The sequence below is a fragment of the Pseudophryne corroboree genome, chromosome 7 (assembly GCF_028390025.1).
Source record: "Pseudophryne corroboree isolate aPseCor3 chromosome 7, aPseCor3.hap2, whole genome shotgun sequence".
Taxonomy (NCBI): domain Eukaryota; kingdom Metazoa; phylum Chordata; class Amphibia; order Anura; family Myobatrachidae; genus Pseudophryne; species Pseudophryne corroboree.
In genome coordinates this window covers 71330613-71358274 of record NC_086450.1, presented here as the reverse complement: position 1 = coordinate 71358274, position 27662 = coordinate 71330613, and the positions used below count along the sequence as shown (strand labels likewise).

General features: G+C 46.8%; 1 protein-coding gene across 22 annotated transcripts in view; it reads left to right on the top strand.

Annotated features, from left to right (window-relative positions):
• The window catches only part of LOC134944600 (poly(rC)-binding protein 3), a 160802-nt gene that overhangs the window by 31127 nt on the left and 102013 nt on the right, over window positions 1-27662 (top strand). The window lies entirely within an intron of this gene.

The following is a 27662-nucleotide window of genomic DNA, read 5'->3' as shown; positions in this document are numbered from 1 at the left end:
ATAAATCCAGTGTGCATTTTATACCGCTTTCTCCATCTCTTAAGATGTCAACGGTGCCCACTCTTTACAATCGTATTTAAGTAAGAAAAGACCTAGTATGGAAACAATAGAAATGGCCCCATTCCATATCTTTGAAAATATAAAAAGGTTTAAAATTATTATAAATTATATTTCACTGTTGAAAAGACGTAATGATTTGATCACATTCCGGTTGATATATTTATGTACTGATTATATCCTAGAAAATCACTCCCCATGTTGTAATATACTATAGCTTTTTAGATGGTTTTATTCACTGAAATGGCTACTGGTATTCGTGCCTTTTTTTTCCAGTGCTGTTGCGTCCAGTGATCCTGTATTCAGCATTTTTTCCTATTTGTTGTACGTGAGTACAGTAAATGTCTTACAAAGGATTGTGTATAAAATAAGTCATCCGAGCCTGTCGTTGTGAAGGACAAACCAGTAAATGTGTTTGTTCTACAGTGTGTGTTATGTATCAGAGTACATTATGAAATACAGTACCAGGGAGGCAGAGTCTCATTGTCATGTATAATTTCATAGGGGTTCATTAATGCTATTACTGATTGTAGCATTTAAAAACAAAATGGATTTTTTTCTTTTTTTCCCCCCGAAGGTTTAAGGACGGCTCACTCTACAATTTTTTTTGGTTCAAATTATTTGGAGGAAATTTAAAAAATTATCTCATTTTTATTTACGTCTGTGTGATTTCTGAAAATATAAACACTTCCTCAATACTAATTGATCCTTCAGACAACCACATTTTTGCTTATTAGACAGGAGCATATTAGAAGTGGATATCACGACTGGTTGATGGATGTGACGTGTATCACGTACTGTATCATAGTTTTGTTCTGGGTTTCTGGATTTATTTTGGTTTGCCAGTATGTATCTAAATGTGTGAGTCTGTATAATTTTGTAGTCAGTAATGTGATAAGCAAATATTATATATTTGAAGACCGCCTGGCTTGTTCGTGCCAGCAAAGACTAATGTTCTTTTACAGAATAGTACATATCAATGGGTTGGCGGAACCCATGTTCACTAGACTTGAGCCGTACACTCTATCTATACACGGAGTAATTTGGATGATTAAAATTTGTTATTTTGGTCCAAACGGGGCAAAAAGTCAATTGGTGTATGACCCCAAAATTGTCAATAATCTCAAAGAATAACTCATTAAAATGGACTGGTGGAAATCTGCCGTCTGCCAATGTGTGCTCATCAGCAGACTTCCCTAATTGGATGGTTCACCCTGAGTGCAGAATGATGTAATGTGTCCAGGATCTGCCCAGTTTGGCTGCCAATTGAGCATCCCCATCTATCTGTGTATGGCATCTAAAAAAGTGCATGCTTATAAGGAAGAGTAAAAGAAAGTAGCCATATCTGTTATTGTTAGTCTATCAGTCATCCCAGAATGTTCCAATGTGGCATCCTACTTATTTGTAATTTACAGCAAGGGGAAGTGCTGGTGTGGGACTGATTGCCCAAGTGGACAGTAATACAGATTCACAGAAGGACATACTGTATAGCACAGGTTTAATCCTAGATGAAATCTTTAGAATTCCGGACCAAAGCACTATGAAGTATGGGAGGAACCACATATGTTATGGAGTGTATTTCCACCAGAAGAATGTAAATTTGTACGGTGCCATACCCATATGTGTATTTAACATCATATATAACTTACAATTTATGTATTACTTAGTTACTAAATAAATTTTTGTCTGTTTGACACATGTATATATATATATTATATAGTACAACAACTATCCATGACCGAAATATGCTAATTCTACTTGCAAATCAGTTATTATTATTAACACATAAGGAGTCCAATACACTTAGGCTTGAGGCCTATAGATAGCGTTTATGTATGTCCCACTTTTACTATTATGTATATTTGATTCTTTATTACCTTTTTATTTAGTTATGTTTTAATACTCTTGATAAATGAATTCCTATAAATTGTTTTGTTGCATTTGGAACATATTTAACTAGCACCTGATTGAAGAAAAAAAGTAATACTAGTAAACTCTAGTAAAATGGAAAAAAAATACCACTTTAAAAACCCAATGTTTGCTAAAAATGCCCCGAATATTTATTTGTGAATATATGTACTCTCATCCTAAGCCCTCTGTCCCATGCTCACTGTGTACCCCATCTGTATCACCCCTGTCTGTCTGCCCCTCCTCTTTAGAATGAAAGCTCTCACGAGCAGGGCCCTCTTTCCTCATGTGCTTTTCCTTCTCTTACTTAAACTATCTTCTACTCCATACTTCCTTTCGACGACACCAAATACCTTGGTTTTCTGCCACCCTGATACTTATGTCAGTGTCGTCTGTTGATGTAGTTACTGTATATTAATATACCCTGTACTCATAGGCGTTTCTGTAATGGGTGCCAAATGAAATCCACAATCTCCCACTATGCGGAACATGGAATGCAGTATTAATATTTAACGCTATAGATTGTCTGTAGTATAGGCTGTATCAAACACTTTTAAATAATATAAATAAGGTAAGTGGTCAGGAAAAGGTTAAACATACTACAATAAATATACAAGCATAATAGAACCAGTACTGCACTTTCTAAGCACACATTCTCCCACCTCATGGTAAGGCTCCTGTTTCTTCTTCCTGGTAGATACTCTCTGGCATACCTCCCAACATGATCCTCTCCAGGAGGGACACAATGCTCTGCTTCTGGACTTTTTCTTCATTTATGATGGCCAGCACCTGTGTTGAACAGGTTAATGGATAAGAAAGGTGTTTCACCACAGGTGATGGCAATCATACAGTAAGAGGGAAGTCCAGGAGCAGAGCATTCTGTCCCTCCTGGAGAGGCTCATCTTGGGAGGTATGCTCTCTGGTCCAGTGCACGGATTGAGGACACACATTAAACTTGGTAGAAGAAGCTGCTGCCACTGCAGAAGCTCTGCTCTGTCCGTTAAAAACTGCAATGTGGTGACATCTCTAATAATCGTTTTATATACCATTGCTATTGTCATAATTTGAGCCACTTGCCAAGGGGAGAGGGGTTTCTGGGCAACCGGAAACACCGCCTGCTTTTGCCTATGTGCACCCATGTCTTATGTCCACTCTGCAGTGTGCGATCTACAGTATGTGAAGTGCATGTACGAGCGCGGAACTGTGCTCTATGCCACAAGCAAACTACATAGTGAGGAGGAAGCCAAGGTCAGAGATCAAAGTCAAACTCCAGCCATTTAATGTAGTGGCAGGTAAATCCTGTAGTTGAGGATGAGCTAATGATTAATGGTTTATTAAAGTTTCCAAAAAGGTTATTTATAAAGTTTAATTTATTTAACAGTGACAATAGCCAACTTGCCAGCAATTTTCCATTTTACCATAACACATGTATTTAATGGAACGGAACTCTGTTTTATAGGACTATTCGTAGATTTGCTTTGCAGAATGGTTCTGATTTCAGAGCGAACAATGGTGGTCATTCCGAGTTGTTCGCTTGCTGCCAATTTTCGCAGTGCAGCGATCAAGTGAAAAAACAGCAAAAATGCGCATGCGCGCTAAGTACTTTCACACAAAACTTTGTAGATTTACACAAGCTCGAGCGACGTTTTCTCATCACTGGAGTGATCGCAGTGTGATTGACAGGAAGTGGGTGATTTTGGCCATTTTCAGGGAGTGTGCTAAAAAAACGCAGGCGTGCCAAGTGAAAATGCAGGAGTGGCTGGAGAAACGGGGGAGTGGCTGGCTGAACGCAGGGCATGTTTGTGACGTCAAACCAGGAACTAAACGGACTGAGGTGATCGCAGTCTAGGAGTAGGTCTGGAGCTACTCAAAAACTGCAGGGAATTATTTAGTAGCAGTTCTGCTAATCTTTCGTTCGCTATTCTGCTAAGCTAAGATACACTCCCAGAGGGCGGCGGCTTAGCGTGTGCAATGCTTCTAAAAGCAGCTAGCGAGCAAACAACTCGGAATGAGGGCCAATATTTGAAAGTGATAATCTGATGTTCCTTCAAAGATGGGAGTTGCTGCGCTGCAATCTCAGGAAGGCATATATTTTGAAGAGTTTCTATGTGTACAGGACATCATAAGGCTAATTAGCCATGCAGATTGACCTACAGTCTACACTTAGGGCCTAATTCAAGGTTGATTGTAAAACAACATTTTAATCTAATGGGTAAAACCATGTGCACTGCAGGTGGGGTAGATAAAACGTGCAGAGAGCGTTAGATTTGGGTGGGGTGTGTTCAAACTGAAATCTAAATTGCAGTGCAAAAATAAAGCAGCCAGTATTTACCCTGCACAGAAACAATATAACCCACCCAAATCTAACTCTCTCTGCACATGTTACAGCTGCCCCACCTGCAGTGCTCATGGTTTTGCCCATTAGAGGAAAATTTTGTTTTGCAATCAATCTTGAATTAGGCCCTTAGTTAAGAGGTAGAAGAAATTGATACTCCAATTTAAACCAAGTCCTTTGATAGATATATTATTTAGAAAAAAACATCTTCATTGCTATAAGTTTGGAATACAATTTTTTTTGTTCATACTTACGGTTTTATTATAATGACAGTGTTAAAGTTACTTATAACAAGTTAAGCCCACTTTCTCTTACGTCCTAGAGGATGCTGGGGTCCACATTAGTACCATGGGGGTATAGACGGGTCCACCAGGAGCCATTGGCACTTTAAGAGTTTGAGAGTGAGGGCTGGCTATGCCCCTCCTACCAGACTCAGTTTAAAAAATGTGCCCGGAGGAGCCGGTCACAGCTAGGTGAGCTCTCCAGAGTTTTCCTAGTAAAAAGTTTTATTAGAGTTTTTTATTTTACAGGGAGGCTGCTGGCAACAGCCTCCCTGCAGCGAGGGACTAAGAGGGGGAGCAGTGTCCGCCCTGTGGGGTCTGAGCCACTGTCTCCGCTGACTGGACACTGAGCACCAAAGGCGTCGGATCGCTCCCCGCCACAGGGGATCGCTCGCCCCAGCAGAATGCCGCCGACCCCTTACAGAGCTGAAGAAGTGGCGAGTGATACACCGACCCCGCTAGCAAGCGGGGGGCCGGTGTGAAGATTGCGGCAGCAGGGAGGGAGCGCAGTATTAACTGCGCTCCTGGAAAGGCTCAGCGGTACATGGTGCGGTGCTGTGAGGGGCAGCCTGGGCCAGCGCTTACCCCCTACACTGGTCCAGAAGCCTGTCGGGGTCCTCGGATCTCAGCCAGCACTAATTCCTCAGGCCAGTATAATCCATGAAGAGCGGGAAGACAGCGCCATTAAGGGGGCGGAGCTTCTCCTCAGAGCGGACCCAGCAGCGTTTCAGCACCATTTTCCTGCAACTCCAGCTATCTGTAAGGTACCAGAGGGTTGTAGAAAGGGGAGGAGTCTGTAATACAACTGTGTGTCCTATTAAGGTGCACAGGCAGCGCTGACAAGGGGTCTCCCTTTGGTAAAAGCGCTGTGTGTGGGTTGGCTCCAATCTCTGTGTCTCTCTTGCCATTCTTGGGGGGGAAACTCTGTCTGCCCTCCCCTGTGTGTGTGTGTGGAGTGTTTGGTGGTCTCCTTTAGCTATGTCCAGGGACACTGTGGAGGATTTGTCCTCCCAGGATGATCCCATTCCATGTAATCAGGATAGCACTGGTTTAGCACAGATACCAGCAAGGGAGCCAGAGTGGTCTTCCTCTATCAAATCTTGGATTTCTCAGATTTCTGACAGGTTTGCAAGTAATGAATCTGCAACCCAGGTATTACAGAGCTCTATGGCAGTATGGCGGTTTCCGGTACCTCGGGACGCTCCGCTATATACCCCCATAAGCGTGCGCTTATGCATGTCACACAAGATGACACAGATACCGAATCTGACACCACAGACGATGATGGGGATGTGTTGCGGGGGTCCGCGTCTCTTGCAAAAGGGGTGCAGTTGTTGATAGAGGCTATCAGGTATGTGTTAAATGTAAATGATACCACACCTGAGCAGGTTGAGGAGGCTTTTTTCACTGAAAATAAAAAAGCCTCGCTAACCTTCCCTGCGTCAAAGGAATTGAATGCTATATTTGAGAAAGCATTGGTAAACCCTGAGAAAAAATTCCAGATCCCTAAATGGGTACAGGTGGCGTTTCCTTTCCCTGAGCAGGATAGCAAAAAATGGGAAATCCCACAGATTGTTGATGCATCTGTGTCCAGACTCTCAAAGAAGGCGGTTTTGCCTGTTCCAGGATCTACCGCCTTAAAGGAGTCGGCTGATCGGAAAATTGATAACACACTTAAATCAATGTACACTGCCTTTGGGGCCATATTACGTCCCACTATTGCTACCGCATGGATTGCAAAGGCTATAGTAAAGTGGTCGGCTGCCTTACTTGAGGATTTGGATACGATGGATAGGGATGACGTTGCATTGTATTTACGCAACATACATGATTCTGCAGGTTTTATGGTAGAATCCATGAAAGACCTAGGTTCCATGGCTGCGGGAATCTCTTCCATGTCTGTTTCAGCTCGTCGGGGACTGCGCCAGTGGTCGGCCAACGCGGAATCCAGAAAGAGTGTGGAGTCCCTACCCTATACAGGTCAGGCTCTCTTTGGGGAAGCTCTAGAAGCGTGGATATCCACGGCTACAGCGGGTAAGTCTCCGTTTCTTCCCTCAGCAGCACCTGCTCCGAAGAAATCCTTCTCTTCATCTGCAACACAGTCCTTTCAGCCTAACAAGCCTAGAAAGGTCAGACCGTCCAATACCTTAGGGGAGGTCGAGTTAAGTCCAAGAAACCTGCCGCTGCAGGTTCCCAGGAACAAAAGCCTGCTTCAGGTACACCAAAGTCCTCCGCATGACGGTGGACCGCGCGGCCTGGAGGTGGGGCCGGTGGGAGCGAGACTCAGATACTTCAGTCACGTCTGGGTATCGTCCGGATCAAGCTTACCAGCTCTGTTGGCAGACAGCACTGTACTACAAGAAGCTGTCCAATAGCTGGTGGAGGCACAGGTCATTGTGCCAGTTCCTCCTCCTGCGCAGGCCACAGCTTACTATTTGAACCATTTCGTGGGACCGAAACCGGATGGTTCGGTCAGGCCCATTCTGAACCTAAAATCATTGCACCCCTTCCTAAACGAGTTGAAGTTCAAGATGGAGTCTCTCAGGGCGGTGATATCAGGTCTGGAAGAGGGGGAATTCCTGGTATCCCTGGATATCAAGGATACATACCTCCACATTCCAATATGGCTGCCACATCAGGCTTATCTCCATTTCGCATTGCTGGACTGTCATTTCCAGTTCCAGGCCCTGCCATTAGGCCTCTCCACAGCACCAAGGGTGTTTACCAAGGTGATGGCAGAGATGATGGTTCTCCTCCGCAAACAAGGGGTGAACATCATTCCATATCTGGACGATCTGCTGATAAAGGCATCGTCCAAGGAGAAGCTGCTGCAGTCCATTGTTCTCACAACACGCCTCCTCAAGAGTCATGGTTGGATTCTGAACCTTCCAAAGTCACATTTGGAACCAACCCGGAGGTTGTCCTTTCTGGGAATGATCCGGGACACAGAAGTGCAGAAGGTGTTTCTTCCACAGGAAAAGGCGTTGCTGATACAAACTATGGTCCGGGATGTCCTGAAGCTAGCCCGGGTGTCGGTTCATCAATGCATTCGCCTGTTGGGAAAGATGGTGGCCTCTTACGAGGCTCTCCAGTACGGGAGGTTCCACGCTCGGACCTTCCAACTGGATCTTCTGGACAAGTGGTCGGGATCTCATCTCCACATGCACTGGAGAATTTGTCTGTCGCGGAAGGCCAGGATTTCGCTCCTATGTGGTGGTTACAATTACCTCACCTTCTGGAAGGCGGCAGATTCGGGATTCAGGAATGAGTCCTTCTAACCACGGATGCGAGCCTTCGGGGCTGGGGAGCAGTCACTCAAGGAGTAACTTTCCAAGGACGGTGGTCAAGCCTGGAAGCCGGCTTGCCCATCAACATCCTGGAACTAAGAGCCGTCTACAACGGTCTTCTTCAAGCGGCCCCTCTTCTAAGAAATCGGGCCATTCAAATGCAGTTGGACAACGCAACGACAGTGGCTTACATAAACCGACAGGGCAGAACGAAGAGAAGAGCGGCAATGTCAGAGGTGATGAGAATACTCCTCTGGACAGAAAAACGCACATTGGCGCTGTCAGCCATCTTCATTCCAGGAGTAGACAACTGGGAAGCAGACTTCCTCAGCAGACACGATCTCCATCCAGGGGAGTGGGGTCTCCACCCGGAGGTGTTCAAGGAAATAACAGACATTTGGGGATTACCCCATATAGACATGATGACCTCTCGTCTCAACAAGAAGCTTCGGCGTTATTGTTCCAGGTCGAGGGACCCACAAGCAGTGGCAGTGGACGCCCTGGTGTCTCCGTGGGTGTTCCAGTCAGTGTACGTGTTTCCACCACTCCCACTCATCCCAAGAATCATAAAGCTCATAAGAAGAACAAGGGTTCAAGCGATCCTCATTGCTCCAGACTGGCCGAGAAGGGCTTGGTATGTGGACCTTCTGGATCTCCTGCAAGATGAACCGAGGCCTCTTCCCCTTCGGGAGGACCTGCTGCAGCAGGGGCCGTTTGCCTATGAAGACTTACCGCGGCTACGTTTGACGGCATGGAAGTTGAGCACCTGATACTTGCTCGGAAGGGCATTCTGAAGGAGCTCATTCCTACCTTGATACAGGCTAGGAAAGGGGTAACGTCTAAACATTACCATCGTATTTGATAGAAATATGTCTCTTGGTGTGAATCCAAGAAGTTTCCTACGGTGGAGTTTCAACTCGGACGTTTTCTCCTCTTCCTGCAAGCAGGTGTAGATATGGGCCTGAGGTTGGGATCTGTGAAGGTCCAGATTTCGGCCCTATCCATTTTCTTCCAGAAACAATTGGCTGCCCTCCCTGAGGTTCAGACTCTTTTGAAGGGAGTTCTGCACATCCATCCTCCCTTTGTACCACCTACGGCGCCTTGGGACCTTAACGTGGTGTTGCAGTTCCTCCAGTCGGATTGGTTTGAGCCTCTACAGGAGGTTGAGGTCAAATTTCTTACATGGAAGGCGGTCACGTTGTTAGCCTTATCTTCTGCTAGACGCGTGTCCGAATTGGGGGCTTTCTCCTGTAAAAGCTCTTACTTGCTCTTCCACGAAGATAGAGCTGAGCTCCGGACACGTCAGCAGTTTCTTCCGAAGGTTGTGTCGGCATTTCATATCAACCAACCTATTGTGGTGCCAGTGGCAACTGACTCCTCAATTACATCAAAGTCCTTGGATGTTGTAAGGGCTCTGAAGATATATGTGAAGAGACCTTCTCGTCACAGAAAGTCGGACTCTCTGTTTGCCCTATATGATCCCAAGAAAATTGGGTGTCCTGCTTCTAAGCAGACTATTTCTCGCTGGATTCGGTTCACCCTCCAGCACGCTTATTCTACGGCAGGACTGCCATGTCCAAGATCTGTTAAGGCCCACTCTACTCGTAGGTGGGGTCTTCCTGGGGGGCTGCCCGGGGTGTCTCGGCAGTGCAACTTTGCCGAGCTGCAACTTGGTCTGGGTCGAACACGTTTGCAAAGTTTTACAAGTTCGATACTTTAACCTCTGATGATCTGAAGTTCAGTCAATCAGTTCTGCAGGAGCCTCCGCGCTCTCCCTCCCGTTCTGGGAGCTTTGGTACATCCCCATGGTTACCTACCGGTAAATCCTTTTCTCGCAGTCCATAGAGGATGCTGGGCGCCCGCCCAGCGCTTCGTTTTCCTGCAATCGTTATCTGGTTCTGTACAACTTTGTTTAGTTATGTACTGCTGTGTTACTTGGTATGTTATGTTTCAGCAGTTGCTGAGTTTTTCAAGCTGGTTAGCATGATGTGCCTTGTATGTGTGAGCTGGTATGAATCTCGCCACTATCTGTATTAAATCCTTCTCCCGAAGATGTCCGTCTCCTCGGGCACAGTTTCTAGACTGAGTCTGGTAGGAGGGGCATAGAGGGAGGAGCCAGCCCACACTCTCAAACTCTTAAAGTGCCAATGGCTCCTGGTGGACCCGTCTATACCTCCATGGTCCTAATGTGGACCCCAGCATCCTCTACGGACTACGAGAAAAGGATTTACCGGTAGGTAACCAAAATCTTATTTTTCTTTTTTTTAGGGGTGGTGTTGGAATATTTCATGACTAAGGGGGTAATTCATACCTGATCGTAGCAGCAAATTTGTTATCAGTTGGGCAAAACCATGTGCACTGCAGGTGTGGCAGATATAACATTTGCAGAGAGAGTTAGATTTGGGTGAGTTATTTTGTTTCTGTGCAGAGTAATTACTGGGTGCTTTATTTTTACACTGCCTTTTAGATTTCAGTTTGAACACACCCCACCCAAATCTAACTCTCTCTGCACATGTTATATCTGCCCCCCCTGCAGTGCACATGGTTTTGTCCAATTGCTAACAAATTTGCTGCTACGAACAGATCTGAATTACCCCCTAAAAGCATTACATTATTCAGTGCAAATCAGCCAAAGTGAATTTACACATGCTGGACTGTACATAGGACCTGATTCATGTTTGTAAGTAAAGCAAAAAAGCAAGCAACTGGGCAAAACCTTGTTGCACTGCAGGTGGGACATATGTAACATGTGCAGAGAGATGTACATTTGGGTGGGTTATATATTTTTTTAAACATAATTTTTATTAGTGAGATCATAGAATCAAACAGTGACCAACATATTTGAGTATAACATAATACATTATAAACATAGTTTAACAGTTGGCATTCATAGAGAAAAACAAAAATATGATCGATTTTTAACCCACAAATCGGGTAATAAAATATAGAAAGGATGTCAGTCAGTAGAGAGACTGACCAACTGAGACCGAAGAGTAAAAAAGGTGAAGAAGAGAGAAGAAAGGAATAGAAGAACAGAATAGAATCCACGGGTGGGGTCCATCAATTAAATCTAAAAGTATCGTATACAGCATAGGGCGTTACAAGTTGAAAGGCGAAGGGGCATTTTGGATAGCCAGCCACAGGCTCCATATGTTATCAAAAAACTTAGAGGAACAGTTAATAACACTAGTCATATATTCCATACGGTAAAATTCCAGATACGAGATATTATAGACTGTATGGAAGGAGGAGCAGGGTTTTTCCAGTCTACTGCCAATTGACATGTCATTACAGAGAGCACATGGCGCAGCAGTTTATTTTGAAATTTTGTCTGCTAGAGAGGACGGGGCTCAATGTGGAATGAAAGTGCCTAAGTTGTAAAAATTTATAGAAATACCTGGAGGGAATGTCAATATCTTCTTGAGTCTAGAGTCTCTAGTGATATCATTCAGATACAAAATACCTCTATCCAGCCAAGGGGCAAATAAGGGTTTGTGTTTACCAGTAGGGAATGCTGGGTTATGTAATATAGGGATAATGAGGGAGGGGGTCTGGGCCAAGCCGTATTTCCTATTGGCAAAGTCCCAAACTGTTAGTGAATGGGACACTATGGGGTGGGTGGTCACATTTCTAGGGCGATGGGGCCTTGGGAGCCAGAGGTGTGGTGAAAGAGTAGAGAGACCTAGTTCATCAGCTTCTCTAGATACCCAGACCCTCCGAGAACCCGGGTTGCACCATTGTATACAATGTGCAAGCTGCGTGGCTAAATAATATATTTTAAAGCCTGGAATACCCAGACCACCACTAGATGTGGGGCGCTGTAATAGTTTACGTCGAACTTGGGGACGCTTGTTCGCCCAAATGAATCGTGACGTGTGAAACTGCAGAAATGTAAAAACAGAAGAAGGGATAAATATCGGAAGGGTCTGGAATAGGTAGAGGACCTGAGGGAGCACATTCATTTTCACTGAATTCACCCTTTCTATCCAGGAAATAAAAAGGCTAGACCAAGAAGATAAGTCTGACTTCATTCGGTCTAGACGTCTGGGGAAATTAGCTTGGTATAGTTGATGGTGACGATGTGTTAGGAAAATGCCTAAGTATTTAATTTTTTGCTTGTGCCATTTAAACGGGAAGGAGTCCTCCAAGGAGAGTTTGATAGGGCCAGGAATATAAAAATCTAATACTTCAGTTTTACCGGTATTAATTTTATATCCCGAATGTTGAGAGTAGAGGTCGATTTCAGAATGAGTGGCCGCAGCGATTGCGTCGAGGACCCTAGGGATAATAGGATATCGTCAGCATATAAAGCAATTTTATGCTCAGAAGGACCTACAGTATCTTCACTCCAGATATATCAGCATTAGTTCGAATACTTGCCGCCAGCGGTTCCATAACTAGGGCAAATAACAGAGAGGAGATAGGGCATACCTGTCTGGTGCCATTAGTGATTCCGAAAGCAGAGGAGGGGAGGCGATTGACAGAGACCATAGCAGTAGGGGATCTATAGAGTGCTGAGACAACATCCAAAAACTTGCCAGAGAAGCCCATCCTCTGGAGTACCGAGAAAGCGAAGGACCAGGATATTCGGTCAAAGGCCTTCTCGACATTCAATGCAAGCATCAATGATGGTAGCTTTTGTTTATGAATAGAATAAATTAAATCTATGGTTCTCCTGGTGTTATCAGAGGCCTGACGGCCAGGAATAAAGCCCACTTGATCTGGGTGTATCAAGTGTGTGAGTAGGGGGCTAAGCGATTGGCCAGTATTTTGGCATAAATCTTGAGGTCTGCGTTCAATAATGAGATAGGCCTGTAGTTGGAACATTGTGTGGGGTATCTCTCCGGTTTCGGAATCACTATAAAATCGGCTTGCGCAGTTGCCGGTGCAAACTATGACCCATCCAGAACATTTTTAAAACGAGAAGTAAGACAAGAGGCCAATTCTGTGATGAATATTTTGTAATATTGAGCTGTAAAGCCATCTGGGCCAGGGGCCGCTGAGGACCGCATAGATTTTATAGCGGCAATCGTCTCTTCCAGCGAAATGGCCTCATTGAGTATAGAGAGCTGATGTTCCATCAGACACGGCAAGGGGGTTTCTAACAGGAAGATTGTTAAGGGAACTATAGAAGCCTCTAAATTCCTCTATCATCAGTTTAGGATCATAGGTGAGTGCATTTATTTTGTGTAAATATATATTTTCTATCATGCCTGCAGCTCGCTTGCTTCTCAGCTTTTTGGCTAAAAGACTGTCTATTTTATCAGATTTATTGTAGAACCTTTGATGTAGCTTCTGTAATATAGCTGCTGCACATCGTGACAAAAGGGTATTTAACTGACCCCTGAGGTTATCTATCCGAGAAAGCAGGGAGTCACTCGGGGCAGTTTTATGTTGGGCTAAACGCGCAGAGATTTGAGACTCTAATGAGTAAACTTCTTGTGCCGCCCTTTTACGTATGGCTGAAGCTTTCGACATAAAATGACCACAAATAGTGGCTTTGTGTGCTTCCCTAACAAGGCCGGGAGACCTCGGGGGAGGCATTTTCCTTAAAAAAAAAAATTGCAGGGTTGATTTAGTGTCTACAAGAGTTCAAGGATGTGATAGAATAGTGTCGTCTAAGCGCCATTTACGCGTCCTATTGGGGGCTCTGTAAAGCTCTACCAGTGTTATGCACACCAGTGCCTGCAGGAATGTACTGGTGTTTGAACTGTTATACACACCAGTGCCTGCAGGAATGTACTGGTGTCTGAACAGAGAGGGATGCAAAACAAATGAACTCACAGACAGACTGGGAAATATGACATAACGTACACAGAAGGTGATAGGGTAACAAAACCAACACAGAGTGAACAGAGAAGCCCAGAGGCTAAGAAACTGGGTGTCTCCCTAGTATTAGAAATGCTCAGATGGAAAAAGCAAGATGTTGTGTTTTAATACGTAGAGAACCCGAAATGCTGTTGCTAAGGGCAACAGCAAAACCCTAAAGGGTTACCAACGGGTGTGGCAGTAAACTCCTTGGTCAGAGATGGAATAATAGACACAAGGAGAGTCTCCACAATCCTAATTCTCACTTGCAGGGCCCAGGTTCAGCTTACTGCCACTAAACTGACACATGGACGCCCTGCACAGTGAGAGAGGATTATGCAGGCAGGTCTGAAAGTACAGCCACAAACCTGCTGGGTTCACAGAATAGCAAAAGAACCTCAGCAGGCTAAACGACTGACTCCAGTCTTACTGCTAGGTCTGGATTGGCAGAGTGTAGTACCAAATGCCCAGGCCTATTTGCAGTAAGCAACAACAAAATACAAAGCTACACAGTACTGGCTAACTTTCAGGAACTGATTAACCAACAAAGATTCAGCAGCATCTGCTTAACCTGAGAAGAGGCCTTATAAAGCAGGTGCTGTCCACGCCCCCCTCAGACCTCACAGACTGTGAGCACAAAAACCAGCACCGGATCCCATGCCTGTAACCACTGCACAGCAAAAGACCCGAACCGGAGTATCAGCTGCGCTCAGGTTACTCCGCTAGCACTTGTCTCCCGGTTGCCATGACGACGTGGCAGCACAGGGCAGGAGACCCTAACAGTACCCCCCCTCTGACGAGGGGTCAAAGAACCCCTACCACCGGGTTTATCGGGGAACTGCGAGAAGAAAGAGCGTATCAGTCTGGGGGCATGAGGATCACAACTGCGCACCCACGACCGCTCCTCCGGGCCATACCCCTTCCAGTGCACCAAAAATGACAGCCGACCCCGAACCATCTTGGAGTCAAGAATCCTTTCAACAACAAACTCCCTCTGGCCACGTATCAGAAGAGGGGAAGGTCTTCCTCTGGAAGAAGGATTACTAATCGCCCGTTTTAAAAGGGAACAATGAAATGTTTTATTGATACCCAAAGAACGGGGCAGATCTAACTGAAATGCCACCGGATTGATAACCCTGGTGATCTTATAAGGGCCGATGAACCGGGGGCCTAACTTATGAGATGGCTGTTTCAACTTCAAATTCTTGGTAGACAACCAGACGAAGTCTCCTAATTTGAAGCTGCAGGGTCTTTTCCGCTTATCAAAAACCCTTTTGGTCACTAATGACACAGACACAAGGGCTTTCTTCACTTTCCTCCAAATACCTCTAAGGACCGAAACGACAGAGGAACCACCAGGCGTGGAGTCCAGGGGGTCAAAAGAATTGGCCTTAGGATGATGCCCATACACACAAAGGAAGGGAGAGATCCCTGTAGCAGAGTGAGCCGCGTTGTTATAGGCAAACTCCGCCATTGACAGATGAGCAACCCAGTCAGTCTGACACTTGGAGACATAACACCTGAGGAACTGCTCCAAGGTCTGGTTCACCCTTTCAGTCTGCCCATTAGACTGCGGATGGTAGCCTGACGACAAGCTGACAGAAATCTGGAGATCGGAACAAAATGCCCTCCAGAATTTGGCCACAAACTGGGATCCGCGGTCAGAGACCACATCAAGTGGCAACCCGTGGAGGCGCACAACATGCAGCATAAATAATTCAGACAGGCGTCTGGCCGATGGCAGCCCAACCAGTGGAACGAAGTGCGCCATCTTCGAAAACCTGTCAACGACAACCCAGATGGCTGTCATCCCAGAGGATTTGGGCAAGTCCACAACAAAATCCATTGAAATGTGGGTCCATGGCTTAGATGGAATAGAGAGTGGATGTAATGGGCCAACAGGAACCCCTCTAGGAGTCTTATTTCGGGCACAGATGTCACATGCCCGAACCCACTGATCCACATCCTTAGCCACTGAGGGCCACCACACCGCCCTAGATAGCAACTCCCGAGTTCTGGCAATACCCGGGTGACCTGCCGACTTCTTGGCATGGAATTCCAGGAACACTCGCTGTCTTAACCTAGGAGGCACAAACAAAAGACCTACCGGAAGGTCTGGAGGAGCCTGCTCCTGTGCTCTAAGGACTAATGACAAGAGGTCCTGGGTAATGCCCACTTTAATACATGATGGGGACACAATGGGCAACGGCTCCTCGGTGGTCTCCTGGATTGGAGCAAAACTCCGCGAGAGCGCATCAGCCTTGATGTTTTTTGACCCAGGGCGATATGTTATCAAAAAATTAAAGCGAGCAAAAAACAAAGCCCATCGTGCCTGCCTGGCATTGAGACGCTTCGCTGACTCTAAATATGCCAAATTCTTATGGTCGGTGAGAATTGAGACCACAAACTTAGCCCCCTCAAGCCAGTGTCTCCACTCCTCGAGTGCATCCTTAATAGCCAACAATTCCCGGTTACCCACGTCATAATTCATCTCGGCAGGCGAAAATTTACGGGAAAAGTAAGCACAGGGATGAAGGCGATTATCAGACACTCCCATCTGAGAGAGCACTGCCCCAATACCCATCTCAGAGGCATCCACCTCCACCACAAAAGGACGCTCTGGATCTGGGTGTCGCAGCACCTTGGCCGAGACAAATGCCCTTTTGAGACGGGCAAAAGCCGCTTTGGCCTCACGAGACCAGTGAGCAACATCCGCCCCTTTCTTAGTGAGTGCCACCAAGGGCGCCACTATAGACGAAAATCCAGCGATAAATCGTCTATAAAAATTTGCAAAGCCCAGGAAACGCTGAAGCGCCTTCAAACTAGTGGGCTGCACCCAATCCAGGACTGCCTGTACCTTGGAACCCTCCATTTGGAAACCTTCTGGGGAGATAATATATCCTAGAAATGCGATTTGCTGAACTTCAAATTCGCACTTCTCCAGCTTCGCCCCAAGCCGGTGATCTCTGAGTTTCTGGAGGACTAAGCGTACATGCTTCCGATGTTCCTCCAGGGAATGGGAGAAGATTAGGATGTCATCTAAGTATACAACTAAGAATCTATCCAAATATTCCCTGAGCACATCGTTCATGAAATCCTGGAAGACTGCCGGGGCATTACAGAGCCCAAAAGGCATCACCAAATATTCATAATGCCCTGAGTGGGTATTAAAGGCAGTCTTCCATTCATCCCCCTCTCTTATTCGGATTAGATTGTACGCACCGCGTAGGTCAATCTTAGAAAAAATGGTGGCAGTACGAAGCTGGTCAAACAAGACCGAAATGAGAGGCAGTGGGTATGAGTTTTTAATCGTGATACGGTTCAATTCCCTGAAGTCGATGCAGGGTCGCAATGAACCGTCCTTTTTACCCACGAAGAAGAACCCCGACCCAACTGGAGACTGTGAAGGTCTGATAAATCCTTTAGCCAAGTTCTCCTGAATGTACTCTGCCATAGCCTGAGTCTCAGGACGTGACAGGGAGTACAACCTGCTCTTGGGAAGCTTAGCATTCGGCAACAAATCAATGGCACAGTCATAGGGGCGATGGGGAGGTAGTACCTCTGCAACTTTTTTGGAGAACACGTCCGCAAAATCTGCATAACACCCTGGCAATCCTGGCAAACTTAGCTGCGAGAGCCCGACTGGAAGGCTCAAGCAACTCCTGAAACAATCAGTACCCCAACTAAGAATCTCCCCAGAGACCCAGTCAAATTGAGGATTGTGGGCCCTTAACCAGGGTAACCCCAACACCAATGGGACAAAAGTACAGACAGTCACATAAAAGGACAATTTTTCAGAGTGTGTGGCTCCAATAAACAAAGAAATCTGGCTAGTGCAAGAGGTAATTTTACCCTGGGATAATGGTTCCCCGTTTAACCCACAAATCTCAATTTCCGACGCCAAGGGTACTAAGGAAACAGAGTGTTTCAGGGCGAATTGGCGGTCCATAAAAACCCCGTCGGCCCCACTTTCCACAAAGGCCTCAGTCTTGACAGTTTGACCGAGGATCTTCAAGGTCACCGGAATGATAAAAGTCTTCTTGGGAAATTCTGACTTCTGGCCTGACAGGATATTTCCCATCACCCTCAGGCCCTGAAGTTTTCCGGCTTTTCTGGGCATGATACTACCACATGACCCTTATTCCCACAGTACAAACACAACCCCTGCTGTCTCCTCCGCGTCTTCTCACGCGAGGAGAGGCGGGTAGCCCCAATCTGCATAGGCTCCTCGGAAAATTCCTCAGAGTCTGAGGTTCCCTTGGGAAAGAAGGAAACCTCGGTCTCCCTTTCAAGCCTACGCTCTCTCAGCCGTCTATCCACCCAGATGGATAACTGCATGAGCTGATCCAAGCTATCAGGCAAGGGATATTGTACCAGTTGGTCTTTTATCTGGTTAGAAAGACCTCTTCGGTACTGGTGTCTCAGGGCTGGGTCATTCCACTGGGTATCATGGGCCAACCTCCGAAACTCCGTACAGTAAACCTCAACTGGCCTTCGCCCTTGCTTAAGGATCGAAATCTGAGCCTCGGCTGAGGCCGTCTTGTCAGGGTCATCATACAACATGCCCAGTGCCGTAAAAAAAGCATCAACACTTTTAAGCGACGGACAGTCAGGCTGCAACCCATATGCCCAGACCTGTGGGTCTCCTTGTAGCAAGGAAATCACTATGCCCACCCGCTGAATCTCTGACCCAGAAGACTGAGGCCTAAGCTGGAAATATAACTTGCAGCTCTCCTTGAAACAAAAGAACTGCGAGCGATCTCCAGAAAAACGATTCGGAAGATTTACTTTCGGCTCCTTAACAGCTGAAGGTGCTGCTGCTGCGGGAGCTCCGCCAGCGGCCTGGGAGGTGTGCATTTTAATGGACAAATCATTAAATTGACGAGTCAGGACCTGCACCTGATCGACCACCTGTTGCAACGTATTTTGAGGGGTATGCTCCATATTCCCACAAAATTTCAACAGGAGTATTGGGCTGCTGAATATGTTATGCACACCAGTGCCTGCAGGAATGTACTGGTGTTTGAACTGTTATACACACCAGTGCCTGCAGGAATGTACTGGTGTCTGAACAGAGAGGGATGCAAAACAAATGAACTCACAGACAGACTGGGAAATATGACATAACGTACACAGAAGGTGATAGGGTAACAAAACCAACACAGAGTGAACAGAGAAGCCCAGAGGCTAAGAAACTGGGTGTCTCCCTAGTATTAGAAATGCTCAGATGGAAAAAGCAAGATGTTGTGTTTTAATACGTAGAGAACCCGAAATGCTGTTGCTAAGGGCAACAGCAAAACCCTAAAGGGTTACCAACGGGTGTGGCAGTAAACTCCTTGGTCAGAGATGGAATAATAGACACAAGGAGAGTCTCCACAATCCTAATTCTCACTTGCAGGGCCCAGGTTCAGCTTACTGCCACTAAACTGACACATGGACGCCCTGCACAGTGAGAGAGGATTATGCAGGCAGGTCTGAAAGTACAGCCACAAACCTGCTGGGTTCACAGAATAGCAAAAGAACCTCAGCAGGCTAAACGACTGACTCCAGTCTTACTGCTAGGTCTGGATTGGCAGAGTGTAGTACCAAATGCCCAGGCCTATTTGCAGTAAGCAACAACAAAATACAAAGCTACACAGTACTGGCTAACTTTCAGGAACTGATTAACCAACAAAGATTCAGCAGCATCTGCTTAACCTGAGAAGAGGCCTTATAAAGCTGGTGCTGTCCACGCCCCCCTCAGACCTCACAGACTGTGAGCACAAAAACCAGCACCGGATCCCATGCCTGTAACCACTGCACAGCAAAAGACCCGAACCGGAGTATCAGCTGCGCTCAGGTTACTCCGCTAGCACTTGTCTCCCGGTTGCCATGACGACGTGGCAGCACAGGGCAGGAGACCCTAACAGTACCCCCCCTCTGACGAGGGGTCAAAGAACCCCTACCACCGGGTTTATCGGGGAACTGCGAGAAGAAAGAGCGTATCAGTCTGGGGGCATGAGGATCACAACTGCGCACCCACGACCGCTCCTCCGGGCCATACCCCTTCCAGTGCACCAAAAATGACAGCCGACCCCGAACCATCTTGGAGTCAAGAATCCTTTCAACAACAAACTCCCTCTGGCCACGTATCAGAAGAGGGGAAGGTCTTCCTCTGGAAGAAGGATTACTAATCGCCCGTTTTAAAAGGGAACAATGAAATGTTTTATTGATACCCAAAGAACGGGGCAGATCTAACTGAAATGCCACCGGATTGATAACCCTGGTGATCTTATAAGGGCCGATGAACCGGGGGCCTAACTTATGAGATGGCTGTTTCAACTTCAAATTCTTGGTAGACAACCAGACGAAGTCTCCTAATTTGAAGCTGCAGGGTCTTTTCCGCTTATCAAAAACCCTTTTGGTCACTAATGACACAGACACAAGGGCTTTCTTCACTTTCCTCCAAATACCTCTAAGGACCGAAACGACAGAGGAACCACCAGGCGTGGAGTCCAGGGGGTCAAAAGAATTGGCCTTAGGATGATGCCCATACACACAAAGGAAGGGAGAGATCCCTGTAGCAGAGTGAGCCGCGTTGTTATAGGCAAACTCCGCCATTGACAGATGAGCAACCCAGTCAGTCTGACACTTGGAGACATAACACCTGAGGAACTGCTCCAAGGTCTGGTTCACCCTTTCAGTCTGCCCATTAGACTGCGGATGGTAGCCTGACGACAAGCTGACAGAAATCTGGAGATCGGAACAAAATGCCCTCCAGAATTTGGCCACAAACTGGGATCCGCGGTCAGAGACCACATCAAGTGGCAACCCGTGGAGGCGCACAACATGCAGCATAAATAATTCAGACAGGCATCTGGCCGATGGCAGCCCAACCAGTGGAACGAAGTGCGCCATCTTCGAAAACCTGTCAACGACAACCCAGATGGCTGTCATCCCAGAGGATTTGGGCAAGTCCACAACAAAATCCATTGAAATGTGGGTCCATGGCTTAGATGGAATAGAGAGTGGATGTAATGGGCCAACAGGAACCCCTCTAGGAGTCTTATTTCGGGCACAGATGTCACATGCCCGAACCCACTGATCCACATCCTTAGCCACTGAGGGCCACCACACCGCCCTAGATAGCAACTCCCGAGTTCTGGCAATACCCGGGTGACCTGCCGACTTCTTGGCATGGAATTCCAGGAACACTCGCTGTCTTAACCTAGGAGGCACAAACAAAAGACCTACCGGAAGGTCTGGAGGAGCCTGCTCCTGTGCTCTAAGGACTAATGACAAGAGGTCCTGGGTAATGCCCACTTTAATACATGATGGGGACACAATGGGCAACGGCTCCTCGGTGGTCTCCTGGATTGGAGCAAAACTCCGCGAGAGCGCATCAGCCTTGATGTTTTTTGACCCAGGGCGATATGTTATCAAAAAATTAAAGCGAGCAAAAAACAAAGCCCATCGTGCCTGCCTGGCATTGAGACGCTTCGCTGACTCTAAATATGCCAAATTCTTATGGTCGGTGAGAATTGAGACCACAAACTTAGCCCCCTCAAGCCAGTGTCTCCACTCCTCGAGTGCATCCTTAATAGCCAACAATTCCCGGTTACCCACGTCATAATTCATCTCGGCAGGCGAAAATTTACGGGAAAAGTAAGCACAGGGATGAAGGCGATTATCAGACACTCCCATCTGAGAGAGCACTGCCCCAATACCCATCTCAGAGGCATCCACCTCCACCACAAAAGGACGCTCTGGATCTGGGTGTCGCAGCACCTTGGCCGAGACAAATGCCCTTTTGAGACGGGCAAAAGCCGCTTTGGCCTCACGAGACCAGTGAGCAACATCCGCCCCTTTCTTAGTGAGTGCCACCAAGGGCGCCACTATAGACGAAAATCCAGCGATAAATCGTCTATAAAAATTTGCAAAGCCCAGGAAACGCTGAAGCGCCTTCAAACTAGTGGGCTGCACCCAATCCAGGACTGCCTGTACCTTGGAACCCTCCATTTGGAAACCTTCTGGGGAGATAATATATCCTAGAAATGCGATTTGCTGAACTTCAAATTCGCACTTCTCCAGCTTCGCCCCAAGCCGGTGATCTCTGAGTTTCTGGAGGACTAAGCGTACATGCTTCCGATGTTCCTCCAGGGAATGGGAGAAGATTAGGATGTCATCTAAGTATACAACTAAGAATCTATCCAAATATTCCCTGAGCACATCGTTCATGAAATCCTGGAAGACTGCCGGGGCATTACAGAGCCCAAAAGGCATCACCAAATATTCATAATGCCCTGAGTGGGTATTAAAGGCAGTCTTCCATTCATCCCCCTCTCTTATTCGGATTAGATTGTACGCACCGCGTAGGTCAATCTTAGAAAAAATGGTGGCAGTACGAAGCTGGTCAAACAAGACCGAAATGAGAGGCAGTGGGTATGAGTTTTTAATCGTGATACGGTTCAATTCCCTGAAGTCGATGCAGGGTCGCAATGAACCGTCCTTTTTACCCACGAAGAAGAACCCCGACCCAACTGGAGACTGTGAAGGTCTGATAAATCCTTTAGCCAAGTTCTCCTGAATGTACTCTGCCATAGCCTGAGTCTCAGGACGTGACAGGGAGTACAACCTGCTCTTGGGAAGCTTAGCATTCGGCAACAAATCAATGGCACAGTCATAGGGGCGATGGGGAGGTAGTACCTCTGCAACTTTTTTGGAGAACACGTCCGCAAAATCTGCATAACACCCTGGCAATCCTGGCAAACTTAGCTGCGAGAGCCCGACTGGAAGGCTCAAGCAACTCCTGAAACAATCAGTACCCCAACTAAGAATCTCCCCAGAGACCCAGTCAAATTGAGGATTGTGGGCCCTTAACCAGGGTAACCCCAACACCAATGGGACAAAAGTACAGACAGTCACATAAAAGGACAATTTTTCAGAGTGTGTGGCTCCAATAAACAAAGAAATCTGGCTAGTGCAAGAGGTAATTTTACCCTGGGATAATGGTTCCCCGTTTAACCCACAAATCTCAATTTCCGACGCCAAGGGTACTAAGGAAACAGAGTGTTTCAGGGCGAATTGGCGGTCCATAAAAACCCCGTCGGCCCCACTTTCCACAAAGGCCTCAGTCTTGACAGTTTGACCGAGGATCTTCAAGGTCACCGGAATGATAAAAGTCTTCTTGGGAAATTCTGACTTCTGGCCTGACAGGATATTTCCCATCACCCTCAGGCCCTGAAGTTTTCCGGCTTTTCTGGGCATGATACTACCACATGACCCTTATTCCCACAGTACAAACACAACCCCTGCTGTCTCCTCCGCGTCTTCTCACGCGAGGAGAGGCGGGTAGCCCCAATCTGCATAGGCTCCTCGGAAAATTCCTCAGAGTCTGAGGTTCCCTTGGGAAAGAAGGAAACCTCGGTCTCCCTTTCAAGCCTACGCTCTCTCAGCCGTCTATCCACCCAGATGGATAACTGCATGAGCTGATCCAAGCTATCAGGCAAGGGATATTGTACCAGTTGGTCTTTTATCTGGTTAGAAAGACCTCTTCGGTACTGGTGTCTCAGGGCTGGGTCATTCCACTGGGTATCATGGGCCAACCTCCGAAACTCCGTACAGTAAACCTCAACTGGCCTTCGCCCTTGCTTAAGGATCGAAATCTGAGCCTCGGCTGAGGCCGTCTTGTCAGGGTCATCATACAACATGCCCAGTGCCGTAAAAAAAGCATCAACACTTTTAAGCGACGGACAGTCAGGCTGCAACCCATATGCCCAGACCTGTGGGTCTCCTTGTAGCAAGGAAATCACTATGCCCACCCGCTGAATCTCTGACCCAGAAGACTGAGGCCTAAGCTGGAAATATAACTTGCAGCTCTCCTTGAAACAAAAGAACTGCGAGCGATCTCCAGAAAAACGATTCGGAAGATTTACTTTCGGCTCCTTAACAGCTGAAGGTGCTGCTGCTGCGGGAGCTCCGCCAGCGGCCTGGGAGGTGTGCATTTTAATGGACAAATCATTAAATTGACGAGTCAGGACCTGCACCTGATCGACCACCTGTTGCAACGTATTTTGAGGGGTATGCTCCATATTCCCACAAAATTTCAACAGGAGTATTGGGCTGCTGAATATGTTATGCACACCAGTGCCTGCAGGAATGTACTGGTGTTTGAACTGTTATACACACCAGTGCCTGCAGGAATGTACTGGTGTCTGAACAGAGAGGGATGCAAAACAAATGAACTCACAGACAGACTGGGAAATATGACATAACGTACACAGAAGGTGATAGGGTAACAAAACCAACACAGAGTGAACAGAGAAGCCCAGAGGCTAAGAAACTGGGTGTCTCCCTAGTATTAGAAATGCTCAGATGGAAAAAGCAAGATGTTGTGTTTTAATACGTAGAGAACCCGAAATGCTGTTGCTAAGGGCAACAGCAAAACCCTAAAGGGTTACCAACGGGTGTGGCAGTAAACTCCTTGGTCAGAGATGGAATAATAGACACAAGGAGAGTCTCCACAATCCTAATTCTCACTTGCAGGGCCCAGGTTCAGCTTACTGCCACTAAACTGACACATGGACGCCCTGCACAGTGAGAGAGGATTATGCAGGCAGGTCTGAAAGTACAGCCACAAACCTGCTGGGTTCACAGAATAGCAAAAGAACCTCAGCAGGCTAAACGACTGACTCCAGTCTTACTGCTAGGTCTGGATTGGCAGAGTGTAGTACCAAATGCCCAGGCCTATTTGCAGTAAGCAACAACAAAATACAAAGCTACACAGTACTGGCTAACTTTCAGGAACTGATTAACCAACAAAGATTCAGCAGCATCTGCTTAACCTGAGAAGAGGCCTTATAAAGCTGGTGCTGTCCACGCCCCCCTCAGACCTCACAGACTGTGAGCACAAAAACCAGCACCGGATCCCATGCCTGTAACCACTGCACAGCAAAAGACCCGAACCGGAGTATCAGCTGCGCTCAGGTTACTCCGCTAGCACTTGTCTCCCGGTTGCCATGACGACGTGGCAGCACAGGGCAGGAGACCCTAACAACCAGAATATAAACTCCCGCATGATCCGTCCACGAACAGGGAGTGATGCCTGCATCAGAAACCAATATTGTGGTTGATTGGGACACATGTACCATATCTATGCGAGAGTAGTGCTGATGTGGTCCAGAGAAGTGGGTATGATCCCTAGCGGTGAAATGTTTAAGGCGCCAGGTGTCATGTAGATTAAGCTGTTTGAGGGAGGATGTTAACGTGAGAGAGGCATCAGTTGGGGTTGCTTCCTTGTTTTTTGGTGGGTCAGATTTATCTAAGAGAGGATCAATAACGGTATTAAAGTCTCCACCCAAAATAAGGTGCCCCTGTGCTACGCTATTTAGACGCAGAGAGAGTATGCAGAAAAAATGTCATTGATCTTGATTAGGGGCGTATACTGACACAAGAGTAAGAACTTCTGTACGGAGGGTACCGATCACTATGAGATACCTCACAATTGGCCTACCCTGGAGATATTCATGCCATTACAGACAGAGATCTCCTCATGATCGGCCTACCCAAGAGATATCTATACCATTACAGACAGAGAACTTCACACGATCGGCCTACCCAGGAGATATCTATACCATTACAGACAGATAACTCCTCACGATCGGCCTACCCAGGAGATATTCATGCCATTACAGACAGAGAACTCCTCACGATCGCCCTACCCAGGAGATATCAATGCCGTTACAGACAAAGAACTCCTCACGATCAGCATTCCCAGGAGATATCCCTGTCATTACAAACAGAGAACCCATCACGATCGGCCTACCCGAGAGAAAACCATGCCATTATAGACAGAGAACACCTCGAGATCGGCCTACCCAGGAGTTATCTATGCAGTTACAGACAGAGAACGCATCATCTTGGGCCTACACACAAGATATCCATGCCATTACAGACTGAGAACTCCTCACATTCGGCCTACCCAGGAGATATTCATACAATTACAGACAGATAACTCCTCATGATTAGCCTACCCAGGAGATATTCATAGTGTTACAGGCAGAGAACTCCTAACGATCGACTCACCCAGGAGATATCCATGCCATTACAGACAGAGAACTCCTCACAATCGGTTTTCCAGGAGGTATCCATGCCGTTACAGAACGAGAACTCCACACAGTTGGCCTACCCAGGAGATATTGATTCCATTACAGACAGATAACTCCTCATGATCGCCCTACACAGGAGATATCCATGCCGTTACAGACAGAGAACTCCTAACGATTGGCTTACCCATGACACGCCTGTATTTTTCCAGACACTCCCTGAAAACGGTCAGTTGACACCCACAAACGCCTTCTTCTTGTCAATCTCCTTTCAATCGCCTGTGCGAGCGGATCCGTCGCACAAACCCATCACTGAGCGGCGATCCGCTTTGTACCCGTGTGACACGCCTGTGCATTGCGTTGCATACGCATGCGCATGTTGGACCTGATCGCCCGCTGTGCGAAAACGCACAGCATCGATTAGGTCTGAATTAACCCCATTATCTAATTCTAAAAGTTTTATGTGTGTTCTGGTCATGTTGTATAGAAATAAAACTCACCTATTCCATCTAGTGGACATACAGTATATGGCATGTACAGTACTTGATTTCAGACTGTGACCCCTGATTTGCAGGGTGCTGCGTCAGCGAGCCATGTCTGTAAATAGGTATTCAGCAGTGGCTTCTATCAGCTGATGTACTGTGATTTGTATGCCTGTATTGGGATTGTTGAGGCTGGCTGTGAGCTTTTGTGAGCAGCTTCTGTAAAGATCTGTAAGGATTTTGGGGGTCATTCCGAGTTGATCGCTCGCTAGCTACTTTTAGCAGCCGTGCAAACGCATAGTGGCTGCCCACTGGGGAGTGTATTTTCGCTTTGCAGAAGTGCGACCGCTTGTGCAGAAGAGCGCCTGCAAAATCATTTTGTGCAAAACAAGACCAGCCCTGTAGTTAATCTTCGTGTGCGTTGATTCTAACGATGGAGGGACGGCTTTTGACGTCACACACCCGCCCAGCGTTCGCCCAGCCACGCCTGTGTTTTTCCACCCACGCATACGTTTTTCTAAGCACTCCCTGAAAACGGTCGGTTGACACCCAGAAACGCCTACTTCATGTCAATCTTCCTGCGTTGTGCCGTGCGACTGAAAGCTTTGCTAGAACCTGTGCAAAACCACGATGCTCTTTGTACCAGTACGTCACTCGTGCGCATTGCGGTGCATACGCATGCGCAGATTAGCCATTTTTTTCACTGATCGCTGCGCTGCGAACAACGGCAGCTAGCGATCAACTCAGAATGACCCCCTTTGTCCAGTGGGATTTCTTATTATCTACAAAATTACATTGTTGATGTAAAAAATAAAAAAGTGGTATCTACAGTATATACTGTATGTAATTATTGTGCTCTTTTGCAGAATGAATAATGTGTAATCACTACTGCGGGTGATATTTTGGTCTTCAACCAGATATGGGCCTGCTGGGTGCACTATGGTGCAGTTAGCTGCTGGGACCACTTGGCTCCAGTCTGGTTGCATTTATTGAAGAGCTGTTCTAATTACCATTTGCAGTTCTGGAGATCTGGTTGGCTGCAACAGTTTGGGGGTGGGTGCAATGAGGTGTAGAGTACATGCTGCCAATAGGTGACGCCACTGAAAGTGGTCCTGGAGAGGTGGTGGAACTCATTTTCCTCGCCACCTAGTCCGCCTGTCCCCCATCCTCACATTAAGCGGAGCCAGGGCCAATGGTAGTATTTTTGGCACCCCCCCCTGCAAACTATAAATTCGTGCTTTACTTCCCATACTTTAAAAAAAGGGACACTGATCTCACAAAGAAGCAACGTGGTCACATAATAGTACCTCCAAATTACACGACTCAGTAGCACAATCTTATTCAAATTACACCGCATGTAGTGCCCCTGATTTATATTACACCACATAGTAATGCCCCTTATTCAGGGTTACGTCTCTACA